General features: G+C 35.0%; 1 long non-coding RNA gene across 1 annotated transcript; it reads right to left on the bottom strand.

Moving 5' to 3' along the window:
* Positions 1-7,363: 7,363 nt before the first annotated feature.
* On the bottom strand, positions 7,364-9,791 carry LOC148695898 (uncharacterized). Its single transcript, XR_015964035.1, has 2 exons — positions 8,976-9,791; positions 7,364-8,902 (listed from the first exon to the last, which is right to left on the bottom strand). It is a non-coding gene; the product is annotated as an uncharacterized LOC148695898 (long non-coding RNA).
* Between the last annotated feature and the right edge of the window lie 3,699 nt (positions 9,792-13,490).

The following is a 13,490-nucleotide window of genomic DNA, read 5'->3' as shown; positions in this document are numbered from 1 at the left end:
TCAGATAATGATCTTATAAAAATGACGATGATTATATACCTTTCTATTGGATACATCTATCGAAAGTTGACTGGTCCAGCAAGCAATGCCTCATCCGATAAGTGAACCATCACGTGGATCATACTTGTGAAGAAAGCTAGAGGAAATATAATCTCAAACTTGCATAGAATTTGGACAATGTCATGGCGTAACTGATTAACGTCCGTCTTTCGCAATGACCTTGATTTCAATTGCGAAAAAAATATGGATAACAACATGATTGGTTTCACTACGTCATCTGGCAAAAGATGTCGAATACCAATAGGAAGTAGGTGTTGCATAACCACATGGCAGTTATGACTCTTTATTCTAGCTAATTTACACTTATCAACATTCATGCAACGCACGATATTAGAAGCATACCCATCGAGAAGCTTTACAGTTGATAAAAACTTTAAAAACTTTTTTTTGTCATTCGGTTTCATGGAAAAAAAAACGCAAGATTCCTTTTGACTTTATCACTGTCCCTATTCATCCATAAACCGCTTCGTTTTCCTATTCATTCCAAATCAAGACGAGCTTTAATCATGTCCTTTGTCTTGCCCTTAATATCTAGAATTGTGCTGACCAATGTGTCAAATACATTGTTCTCAACATGCATAACATTGAGGTTATGTCTCAATTTTAGTTTCGACCATTACAAGAGCTCAAAAAACATAAACTTGTGCGTCCAGTTCATATGTATAGAAGGTCTAGTCATACTAACAGTTTTCCTGAACAGAGCAAAATCCAAACGGTTAAGCTGTTCCAAAATCTGATCATCAGACCATTCTCTAGGATTGAGACGAGGCTCTATTTTCCCGTCGAACTCTTTATCCTTCTCTCGCCACTCGTGGTCCCATAGCAACCATCTCCGATGACCAAGGTAACAAACTTTTCCAACGTGTCAACCAGATGTTACGTCGTCTTAGCATATAGGGCATATGCCATATAACCCCTAGTGCTCTACCTGGAAACCATTGCATATGCAGGAAAATCATTCACAGTCCACATCACTGCTACCCGCAAAGTGAACATCTTACCAGTACACTTATTGTATGTGTGCACACCGTGTGTTCATAAATCATTTAGTTCATCCACCACGGCCTTAAATGAACATCGATTGACCTACCAGGATCCTCAGTTATCGATAAAGTCATAATGTATTCCTTTTTCATGCATTTCCATGGCGGAAAATTATACGAAAATCGGCCAAGTGCTATGATGTTGGTTTAGAACCTCGAACAGATTGAATCCGTCAGTGGCAAGTCCCAATCTAATGTTCCGATGATCAGCAACAAAATCAAGGAACGTTTGATCGAACTTTTTCCATGCCTCTCCATTTGCAAGATACCTTATCACATTGTCATCTACTCATTTTTCCTTATGCCATCTCATGTTGGTGGCAGTATGTGTTGACATATACAACCGTTGCAACCTAGGCTTCAAAGGCAAATAACGCATGACTTTTTGTGGGATCTTCGTCGATCTATTCTAAGATGTCGTTTTGAATCTCAACTCATTACATACTAACGTTTTATTCTCCTCATAGAACAATATACAATTATTTTTGCAAGCGTGAATTTTTTCATAACCCATCCCAGACCATTCAACACCTTTGGAGCGTTTCTATGGTCTTTTGGCAAACAATTGTCATTTGGTAACATTCTCTTGAAAACCCCCAAAAAGTAAACAAAATACTGGTTCAACATACGATATTTTATTTTGCGTGAATTAGATCCACAATAGCTGTGAGAATTGAAAAGCCCTTGCACCCCAGGTATAACTTTTGGTTGGTTTTTTTTAATAGTTTTTCAAATTGTTCGAATTCTGCGTTGTCCATTGATGTAGGCACGTCATCTTTCCCTTCCTGATTGGTATTTGTTGATGCAAATAGAAAAGCATTATTTAAAATTCCCATGACTTGTTCATTAGGATCCATACTAGGTTCAACATTGCCCACACTTGTCACGTTTGAAGATGAAGCATTTCTAATTGTTCCCCATGATGGCTCCAAATATTATAGGTCTCTACCACTCCATTCCTTACTAAATGAAATCAAACATTTTTAATAGTGTCCCTTAACGTGTTGTTAGACCTCCTACAAAGACATTGGATTCTAGTTGCACCAGGGTTGTGTGTACGTGCAAAGTCAATAAAATCATCAATTTCGTCTAAGTATTCGTTGGCATATCTATTCGGATTCTGCATCCACGTTCTGTCCATAATTGCTGCAACCACAATAACAGTACAACAATCACAACAACTTCAACATGATCTTATCACCTTATGCCTCCGGTAAGGGCCCTATCCCATTCAGGAATGCAAAGTTATGCCATGTAATTCACTACTACTTCATATTAGATTCCAACGTGGAGAAATTTTGACATCATCTCTGTACAATTCTTCCAGTGCACGACATAGATATGAAATACCTATATGTCATCCAAAGAACGTAAAGAGATGACACTGAAATCCCCACGACCGAAACCTAATCCTTTAACCGTAAACTACGCGCCATAACTTTGCATTCCCAAACTGTCCAAATAATAGGACAATTCAAGAATCAATTGGACTGCAGTCATGTTTTCGCATCCATGCACGAAATCCAACTAATCCTTGAATAGGAAACTAAGTTTTACTAAAAAAAACACGTACGAAGTTAATTACAATTAACTTCGTACATCACAACACATATTTGTACGTCACGTACAATGTACATATACAATTCAACATTATACATAATTATAACATAAAAATTTTAACAACATAATATAATTACAATTTAACAACTTAATAAAAACATAACAGCATAATTTCAATATAATTTAAATAATTTATATTTTTTTAAAATAAAACGAAGAAAATACCTTCCAATTCGTTATCCATCGGGCGCTAGTCACACACAATATCCCTATACACAATGAATTTTACAACGTTAATAGGAATTGACATTTATACTTTTAAAAAATCCCTTACCAAACACACTAAAATAGCTCAATCAACCTAGAGAAGATAGAGATTTAGATGGATGGAGTATTAGAGGAAGAAATTGAGAGAAAATGGGAATGACGGATGCTGAATTGAAGAAAAAAACAAAGGGGGAGGAGGTGCAGAGATGGATTCTGTAGTTTTCTTTTTGTAGTTTATGCCTTTGCAATGGAAGTCACCTTATAAAGATTACTATTGGAAGAATTACTTTGCACGACGAATATAGTGTTCGTCCTGCAAGTCGTAATTTTAAATAATTTGCGTCCAAGTTTCAATTTTTTTTTAATTTTCTTTTTTGTTTTCTTTATAATTGGTTAATGTAAACTATTTGCACGACGAACACTATATTCGTTGCGCAAGTTGCATTATTATTATTTTTGTAATTTTTTTTCTTTATGACTAATGTAATTTTTTTGTCCAATTAAAAAACTCAAACCAAATTATATTCCCAAAATAATTAATAAAACTAATTTATTAACACAAATATATATTACAACTAATGTAAACATTAATAGTCGTCCATATAACATAAAATTTTAAAATAAAGTCAAACATAATGTTAAACTATATCTTATTTCATAAACAAAAAAATAAAAAAATAAAAAAAAGTTCACTCCTCTTCCTCTGGGGCATCAACAGGGACATCGGCAACTCGTGCACGCTTCGCAACTTGCTGCACATCGAACTTCTATTGTTGGAATTGCATTTTGAAAAGGTCGTCCAGATACTTCTGCTGCTTCTCATCGGTTTCATCAACCTCCCAATAAACAACATGTAATGCCAATAAAAATAAATTAATAATCATACAAATATTACTTTTTAACAAAAACAATTACACATTCTTTAATACAAACTTACCGATAACTCCCGCACCATGCACTTCTTCAACTCCTCAGGCACCGTTTCCCAAGACTTAAAATCGGTAGAACATTGGTTCTGAACCAATCCCCTAATATCAAACTTAAGTTCAGCATACGCATCAGCCCTACTTTTATCTTCAATGGAAGGCAATCGCTTATGCCGGTACGTCTCTATTCACAACACAGCTTTCCTCATTTTTTTTTTCTACCACAAAATTTTAAAAGTAATAGACTATTAAAAAAATAATTTCAACCATATCAAATATAAGACAACTAATTCAACAATAAATTTCTTTCTTACCTTTCCTTTCAGGAGGGCCTTCACCCTCGCAACTTTTTGTTGAATTACGAACCGAATCAGCCATCGCCTTTGAAACAAAACCTTTGAAAATTAGGGTTCTGAAATTGTGTTTACATAAAACCCGTAACACTTTGCGCGACGAACCCTTGGTTGCCCAAAGTGTGTTTTAAATGCACACTAAATAAGAGCGTTTAATGGGCAACTTACAGTTTTCAGTGAAACTTTGCACGACGAATATGTGGAAATATTTGTCATGCAACATTTGGCGCCAAAATTTTTTTTTCCGCTTTTTCTTGTGCGACGAATACATGTAATCGTCACATAAAGATTTTTTTTTTTTTTTTGGTAGTTCTACCATTTTTGCACAACCAATATGTGTTTCCGTCATGCAAGTGCCACTTAGGTTTTTGTCACCTAAAATCTCGTTGCACAAGCTATTTTTTCTACTATTGATTGTTGTTATAAAAATAATGGCATGAACAAATTAATCCTGCTTTTCAGGCAGAACATTTTATTATTAAATGTACTTTTGGTAAAATGAGCGCAATTGAATTCAATTTGGAGCTAAGAATCGTGAATAATATTTCTCACTCGATGAGTTGCAGGTGCACAAAGGTGAGCAATTTTCCATTACAAACTTTTACAATATATGTACTTGCAATTACGCATGGAATTATGCACATAAATGTGTTTCTTGTCAGATAATTTAACATATTATTTAGTGATTTTTAACTTGTTGATTTATCAAAGGAGAAGGAAAAAAATGATGGAACTATTAAAAAAAAAGGGGTAAATAACATTTTAGTATTGTCTTCTAACAACTCATACCTCATCTTTTAAACATTACAATGTCATACATCCACTTACGAATTTGTTACAATTTCATAGCTCAATGTATTTTTCTGTTAAATACTAGACACGAGACTCACTCTTTGCCCAACTAAAACTCCACGCTGGCTTTATTATTTTAAAAAAAATTATAAAAATTAAAATCCAAAAAAATTTAAATTAAAAAAAAATTGAGCCTTGAACTTCGCCCCAGACAAAAACACCACCACCCTCTCAAGAACCCTAATCCCCAATTTCAAGAAAAAAGCTCCTCTGCCGCTCCAAATCTCCATCCTCACCTCCCCCAAACATAATTTGTCGCCTCAACCCTCTCCAGCCTCGTTGGTGTGCCGCCGAAACCTTTATCCCCATTCATATTGTCAATGACTCCTTGAAATTCACGACAGCTCTTCCACCAGGTTCGGCCGAGTCATGGACTGAGTTTACTGGCGATTCCGACGATGACGATGACAACGACGGCTCCAAAAAACGCAGGAATGACGACGTCACCAAGCACGTCAGTTTCGTCTCCACCGGAATCGTCGTTCCCAACTAGGAGATCGACGACAATTCAAAGCCTCGGCGCGCCATCGGGTTTAGATTAAAAAACAAAAAAAATCGAATTCGGATCCGCTGCTGTCAAATTTGACAGCAATCTTTTTTGCTGCCAATACATGTAATTATAGCTGATGTATATATTTTGACATGTTTTTTTAGAGATACTTTAAGAACATGACCCTCTGCCAACAATTGAAAACTTTAATTTTTGGTTATTTCATCAAAATCAAGATCAACCCCAAATACAAACTTTTAAACAAAGATTTTTTTTTAAAATTAATTTTAATTGTTTAACAAAACAGTTAATAATTTATCAATAATTAATTGATTTTTTATTCCAATTGACAAATGAGTGGGCCTTGCTCTTGCCACGTCATCATTTAACAGTCAAATTGATAGAAGAGTTAACGAAGGTCTGACATTGTAACAGATTCATAAATTGAGGTATGACATTACAATGTTTAAAGTATGAAGTATGAGATTGTGATTCGATTCATAGTTGAAGTAATTTTATGTAATTTACCCAAAAAAATATCTATATAGCTTATATACGTACTAACTTATCTGAAATTTTAATATCCCGAACTTATATTAAATCATCAGACTGTGTAGCTGGATTGACAGGAAAATGATTGATAAAACTCAAATAAAAACATAAAATGTGTGAGATGCTTGTAGAAAAAGGTTCACGCCACATATATGTTTGAAGAATAGTTATCAATCAAGAAACTAGAGACGTTATATTCTTACATGCATTATTTGTATATGCGTAAAAGCAGTTTTCAGTTGGGTTGATGATCTCCTATGGCCTTAGCTCATTACTGTTGTTTTTTCTTCTCTCTTTTTCAGTCACTCTACAAACTTGTGGACCTTCAAATGTATGAACGATTCATCTCCCTTCTTTTCACTTGACATAACAGCTCTTGTCATCAATGTCCCACATGACATGGCTTAAGATTCTTCTACTTCACAAGTGTACATGCTAAATTCACCGGTTCAATTCTATAGTAACTACTTTGGCCATGCTTGGATAGACTTGGGTCTAATGTTCGTAACATTTCTTTATATGAGAAGTTCTCTTATAAGCTTAAAAAAAAATGCAAGCATACCCTAAGGTCTTCGTTTTGTCTTTCATGATTGGATTGTAATAATGGATAATCTTTTAAGACTTATTTGTTATACATGATTGAATTAGAATGATAAACAGCTAAATTAAAGATATGTTAAGAGAAAAATTATAAAATAATAAACACCTAGATTGGATGGAAGATGGACTAGACTAATCCTCTTCCTAATTTTATTTTTTTCTTAAAAAGAGGACCAGCTAGTGGCACCGCCCCAGGCAGTCCACTCTTCTAATCCTCTCTAAATGAAAAACCATCATTTCTGCCTTCAATATACCTTGACATTTAAGAGTCCTTCATTCTAATCCAGCCATACGTATCAAATGAGGTCTTAAATTCAAGGTATATTGATGGTAGAGGAGATAGCTAGATTTTTCATGTCGAGGCGAATACTAGATTAGACAATGGACTTCTTATTTCTTTATAAGTTATCCATCTTCGACCTTCAAATTGAACACAATATTTTCATTTTTTCATTCAACATACCTTGAAATAATGATTTATCCATTATAATTCCTATAGACCACACGAATCATTAGATTCTTAAGATTATAAATAAATTAAAACAATGGTATTTGACAATCCAATGGCTCCAAATGTTTATACATGCTTTTCTTTTCTTTTTCATGTATGTGCGCCTGTCTTCTAATCAACATTAGCCATGGGTTGCTTAAGTGTCATACTTAACAAAAATGCTCTCCAAAAATTGAGGGCAGTTGGCCAGTGTTAGTAAAATTACAAAGTACAAATCTGAAATTACAAACTATGCCATTCTTCCGTCGTTGAAGCCAAATCATCTTCCAATTATTACATTACTTAATACTGGACAATATTCAATCCAATAGTAATTATAATTAATTCTAAAACATCATCAATTTTCATTCCTCCATGAAGATGCTTCTTTGAATACGTACTATACGTGTGTGTGTGTGTAGTTTTGTGACATACAATTGTCTATGGGAAAACAAGAAACAGATACACACACACACACACACACAGAAGCATAATTATCTTTTGCTCTTCTAAGTTCTGAGTTCCAGCACAGGTTTTCTATCAAAGAAAAGTTCCAGCCTCTACGCCTCTACGCTTATCTTGTTTTGCATGTCGGGGATTCTGTCACGCATAGCCTGGCTGTATATGTGCATGCATGGTATTTCGAGTACTATCGACCAGCTCTAAGATGCGAAGGAATGAGGCATTAAAGAATATGAATTGTAGCTATAGCTAGCTGCTTAATTATATGGTATCAGTTAGACATGTACATGTTGAGATTTTCCACTACATAAGTACCTTATAGCAAGTGATGTAGAAAGAAGTGACGTAAATAAAAAAAAGTGATTGAAGAATTGATAACTCACATACAAATAGGTTATTTGTTGGTGGCATGTATAAGTCTCGAAGGTGATAACTAATTGTGAACTAGGCCTAGAAGCTCATCTCTTCAGGTATTAGCACATATTTATGAATCCGAAAATCCACCATGTTACTGCAAAGAATACACACACACACGCACGCACAGACACACAGACACACACACACACATATTCCTCTATGTTGGAAAGATGAGGCAACACCTGTCCTTTGTCTTTACTTTTTTTCTTTTAAACTATTTGGATATTTAGTACTTCTGGCGCAATACTAAATGCTTTAGCTCAGAATTTTCTCAGGATGATTTACAAGAAATTTTTTGGGATTACTATGATGACAGGATGGTTGTATTCTTTGGGAGAAAGAGAACTCACGATTGAATCAGAGCCCTCACAGGTGATATCAAGTTTTCAATTGGGAATAGAGATATGTCATACTGAAGAGTAACCTGAATTACCGAACCACATGACGGCCACCACCTATATATTTTTATTCAATTGAATGTTTTATGACAGGAACTCCCAAATTTTTAGATCCAAAAAATTTCCAAATATATGACTAAATTCCAAAAGCAGAATCACCCAGAAATTCGTCTTTCCATGGCCAACAAAACCCTAAAGTAACTTCAGCTACCCACTAGATCTACACATTCAAAAACCCTATATATAATGGGAACATGAAGGAAAGTATATACATTTTAAACTTTACTGATGGTACACGTTAGAGCATGATCAAGAAAAATTAACCACCAAGTTATATATGTTTAATAAACAACGAGTATTAATGGCTGATGATTAGAAAGCGTTTATTACCTTGTTGGTTTTGGATGCTGAAAATTTGATCCTTTTGCAGCTCTGCGGTTATATGTTTAGTAAGCAACGATATGGATGGAATATTAAGGGCTGATGATTGGAAAGAGTTTATTACCTTGCTGGTTTTGGATGCTGAAAATTTGATCATTTTGCAGCTCTGCGGGAGTATAGCCATCTATTGCTGATGCAGCATCATCAAGATTCTCAACTCCGCGAGTTCAATCGACATGACTAAATCGATTAAATCATGTCACACTACTCACTTGTGAATCTTGATGATGCTGCACCCGCAAACAATGACTGGATCATCAATTTATCTCTCAAGTTACGGATTGAACTTGGACGATCATGAAGGAAGAAAGATAATATATAGGAAGAAATAATAATGAAAAAAAAAGAAGAAAAATATATGAAGAAAATATAAGGAAAAAAGAAAAAAGAACAATTGGTGTATTGTGTATGTCAGCCACAAGCATTGGCTGATGTAGTAAGTGGATCCAATGACCTGAGGCCTTGGGGGAACCCTAATAGAATATACGGTTCTCAACGACTGAGAAATTAAAAAACAATTTCTTAAAAAAATTGAATTTTTTAAAATTATTTCATGAAAAACAAAAAAAGGAATTAGCACAAAGTAACAACACGGAGCCAACTACTTTTCCTTGTGTAATTCATAGATTCCATGGGTGTAAAGGACTTGTGGGTCAGAATACACTGAGTTATTTGGAAATCCGGTGGATGAGATTAGATGTGAATCATTAAGAAGAAGAATGAAGAACAACAGCAGCAGCAGCAAGCAAGGAAAGCCAAGCTAAGTTGGAAGAATTAAACAATCAAACTATAGAAGAAGAAGAAGAAGAAGAAGAAGGGTGTAGTAATGGTTAAGATCTATTCTTTGTAAGCCTAAAGTCGAAAGAAAGACTTAGAGAAGACAGAGTCAGAGAGAGAGAGAGAGAGAGAGAGAGAGAGAGGAGTAGGTGAGGAAGGGTTTGTTGTTTGAGGTGCTTATATATACACGACTTCGTTGGGGGAATACTTCCGTGACTGCTAGATGCATGGAACTTGTGTACCTACGGTTGTGATACACCACGTAATAGGAAAGAGGTTTTCTCCGGATCCCTTCCACCTAAACCTCATGACCCACAAATTTGGACCCTTAAAATTTTATCCAATAATTACAAAGGAAGAGCTCCATTAAAGTCATAATAATTTTAAGCGTTAGATCAAATTTTGAAGATCCAGAGTTGTGAGTCATGAGGATTAGATGAAAAGAATCCGGGTTCCCACGTAATAAATCTGAGTACTCGAGATCATGACATATATTCAGAATTTTAAGTAGGTAAATGTTCATGAGTCTCAAACTGTATCTGGAGTATTATTGGTTGAAGATTTGAACCTTTATTCAATCAATCATAGAATTCGAATTCAAATTAATACACCAACAATCTTCACCATGACGAAATCCAAAGAAAGACAACCCGTTCAAGAGCAGATTTATCTTCTCCAAAAAATTCACGCTACTTGTCTCAACTCCTTCAATTTCTCCTAGTGGCAGATTTGTAACTCGAACTTTCTGGAGTCCTACTGTAAAAGGTTAAAAAAAAATTGGACAATAACACGAACAAGCATTGGTGGTGATTGGTGGCAAGGTCGTTCATGAGATTTTGAGGCCCTGAACGATATTAAAAATGATGTCCTAGTATAACTTCACATAAGTATTTTTGAATTAAACGTATAGTTGTTGGGTGTTTTTTATTTCTATTTTACTAACATTTTACCAATTAGCAATATCGGTCCCATTAGAAAAATGTTTTGAGTTATTTTGTTTTTGTATATAAACAATGAATGAATACCAAATTACAGTAATAATTTTTAAGGATCACAATGGACACATACTACATATATATTGTTCTAAGACCATGAAGTTGTGAAAATCATATATAAAGAAAGCTACTATTTTTTGTTCCAGACAATATATTTAAAGTTTTAAACATAACACCATTGTAAAAAGCGAAAAAGGCCTCCCAGCAAAAAGAAAAATGGGCCCTAATTTGTTGCTTGGGAGATTTGAACTTTCGTTGTATTAAAATAAAATGAATATGCGTGCAAAAACATAACCTCATATGTACTGACCAACAAGATAATTTTGGTGCCCCCGAGTCTTCGGTCCCCATGTGGTCGTCTGGCTCGACCTATGGGTGGGAGATGGTTGTAGATAATATCGTTTATTTAGAAGAAGAAAACTTTGAATTTTGAGGTTTTGTCAATTCCTAATTAAGTCCAATATATCACGTTGGATCAATGTCAACTATATATTGCAGACAGAGAAAAATACAGTCATAATTTCTTGCTCCCTTCATTTCAACTATAAATTATAAACAAACAAAAAATGTCAATTTTTGCACATTTTTTTAGCTCCTCCCGTACCTCTGTTTATTATTAGTCATCGGATTGAATAATATTTAACGGACAAAATAAACAAAGGTGTGTTGGAAGAGAAAAAAAAAAACGTGTGGTTATTATTTCAAAAAATTAGACATTTAAAAGGACAATGTATAAATTGATTAAGTTTTAAACCCTCAAAGTACAATCTGAGAAAATTGAAACCCATATCATTTTTTGAAAACCACATCAAACCTGAAAGTTGTAAATTATAATTAGCCCTCTATTGTTGTATGATGCATAATCCGAGAAAATTGAAACCCATAAAGTTTTGTGAACGATGTGTGAGTCGTGTGACAGTCTTCTTGGATGAGTAAAGCAGAGGGCTTGTAGCATATGCATTCTTCTTTTACTCAATTATTCTTTGGACTCATTTTTTCAAACAATCCAAAATCACTCCTTTTCTTAAGAGAGTTTACAAAGTAGATTGAATCTCACCAAACTAAGGAGAATATTTCTATTAAGACAACTGGCCTCAGAGCAGATTAAGCTGGAAATCGTTTGGGAGAAGGGGTTAGCTTTTTCGTTTTATGGACCTAGAAGACAAAGAATGGATAGTGATTTTCATACTCTTAAAATTTTGGAACCCACCATCCTAATGTAGTGGAATCCCAATCTAGCTTTATATGCAACAACTATCAACTCACTCAATTGGTTGGGTACACACGAATCTTAATGAGCATAGATTTGTTGAAAACCCACCTCCAAAAATATAAGACGTGTTCTGGGGATTTCCCTTCTAATTGGTTTGCAGCAGCAACAGAATATTAAAAAACGTTTTCTTTGTAAGAGTTAATTTTGAACTTCTGAGACACCCAAAAAACAGTATTTGCCCAACAGAGTTCTACAATTCGTCGGTCAAAAGTTTTAGCTACAACCTTTGCTCAATTAATTTTATTAAGGGTACAAGTGTAATACAATTAGTAAGGTTGTTAGTATTTGGTTAAAGTAGTTAAGATTTCTCTTATAAAAACAGTGTGTAATCTTCATTTAGTCAATTAATACAAATCCTATTTCTCTCTCTCTCTCTCTCTCTCTCTCTCTCTCTCTCTCTCTCTCTCTCTCTAAGATCTCTGTGTTCATCCTTCTGTTCATCATTTCTTCTTGATTTTCTCTTCAATTCCCAAATATTGCAATGTAGTTAACATGGTATCAGAGCCACCAGGCTCACGCCATTGATTATGATAGTTCCATTTCCCATTATTTTTCATATGTTTCTAGCTTAGTTTCTTTCCCAATTTCCATTAGATTTTCGGTGCTTCCGCGATTGTTTTAGGTTGATTTTTATGTGATTGTTGGGATCGTAAATGTTATGATTGTTGGATTGATTGTTCTGGGTACCCATTCGATGTGACGAAGAAGAGGCAGATCAAAAAACTTTCATTATGATTTTCTGCTGCTAACTCGCAGGATCTCAAACCCCTCTGAATTCGTGGAGCATCTTGGCAAGACCGACCTTCATTGAATATGGGTTCCGCCTGTTTTTTGGCATCAGTGATTGCTCTACAGTTGTAGATTGTGACCGCGTCGTCCTCTGCTGCCATCGAGGTGTTTGTGAAAATGCCTGAACGAAACTAAATGTCGCTTCCAAAGCTCTTTTTGCAGAGCTTGCACACATGCTCCATCATCTTAACCAGAAACACAAACGAACCCAGATCCCAAAACTGAGACGGAATCCAATTTTCGAGAAAGTGTGAATCTTTCCACCACATTCAAGAAAAAAAAAATTGTTGAAGGAGCTCAAGAAACAGTGCCCAAGATTAGAGATGAAGCTTTCTTAGGGAAGAAACGATTCAGATTTCAGAGTTTTGGTTTGAGCAGAAAGCTCTCTCTCTCTCTCTCTCTCTCTCTCTCTCTCGCTCTCATGGTGCTTGAAGATAAAATGTGACTGAGAACATAGTTTTCTTTCTTTGCACTATTGATTTTCTGCTTCTTCATTCATCTTGGTGGTGTTTTCAGAGTAGCTTTCTGAATTCTATTTTCTGCGATTTTGATCTGTGCTCTGTTCTCTGGTATGGAAGAACATTTAGACCTATGTGCAGCCCAAGTGTTTGACGAAATGCCCAGCTCAGAATTTTCATGTGAAGGTTAAGTTTTTCAGCCACATCTTCTGAATTTCAATGTTTGTGATATTTGGGATATTTGGATTCAAGAATATTGGTCATTGCTGGATTGTGCAATTTGTATG

This window comes from Pyrus communis, chromosome 7, assembly GCF_041283825.1.
Source record: "Pyrus communis isolate YQ-2024b chromosome 7, ASM4128382v1, whole genome shotgun sequence".
In the NCBI taxonomy this organism is placed as follows: domain Eukaryota; kingdom Viridiplantae; phylum Streptophyta; class Magnoliopsida; order Rosales; family Rosaceae; genus Pyrus; species Pyrus communis.
Note: the sequence above shows the minus strand (reverse complement) of the source record. Positions and strands in the feature narration are given on the sequence as shown.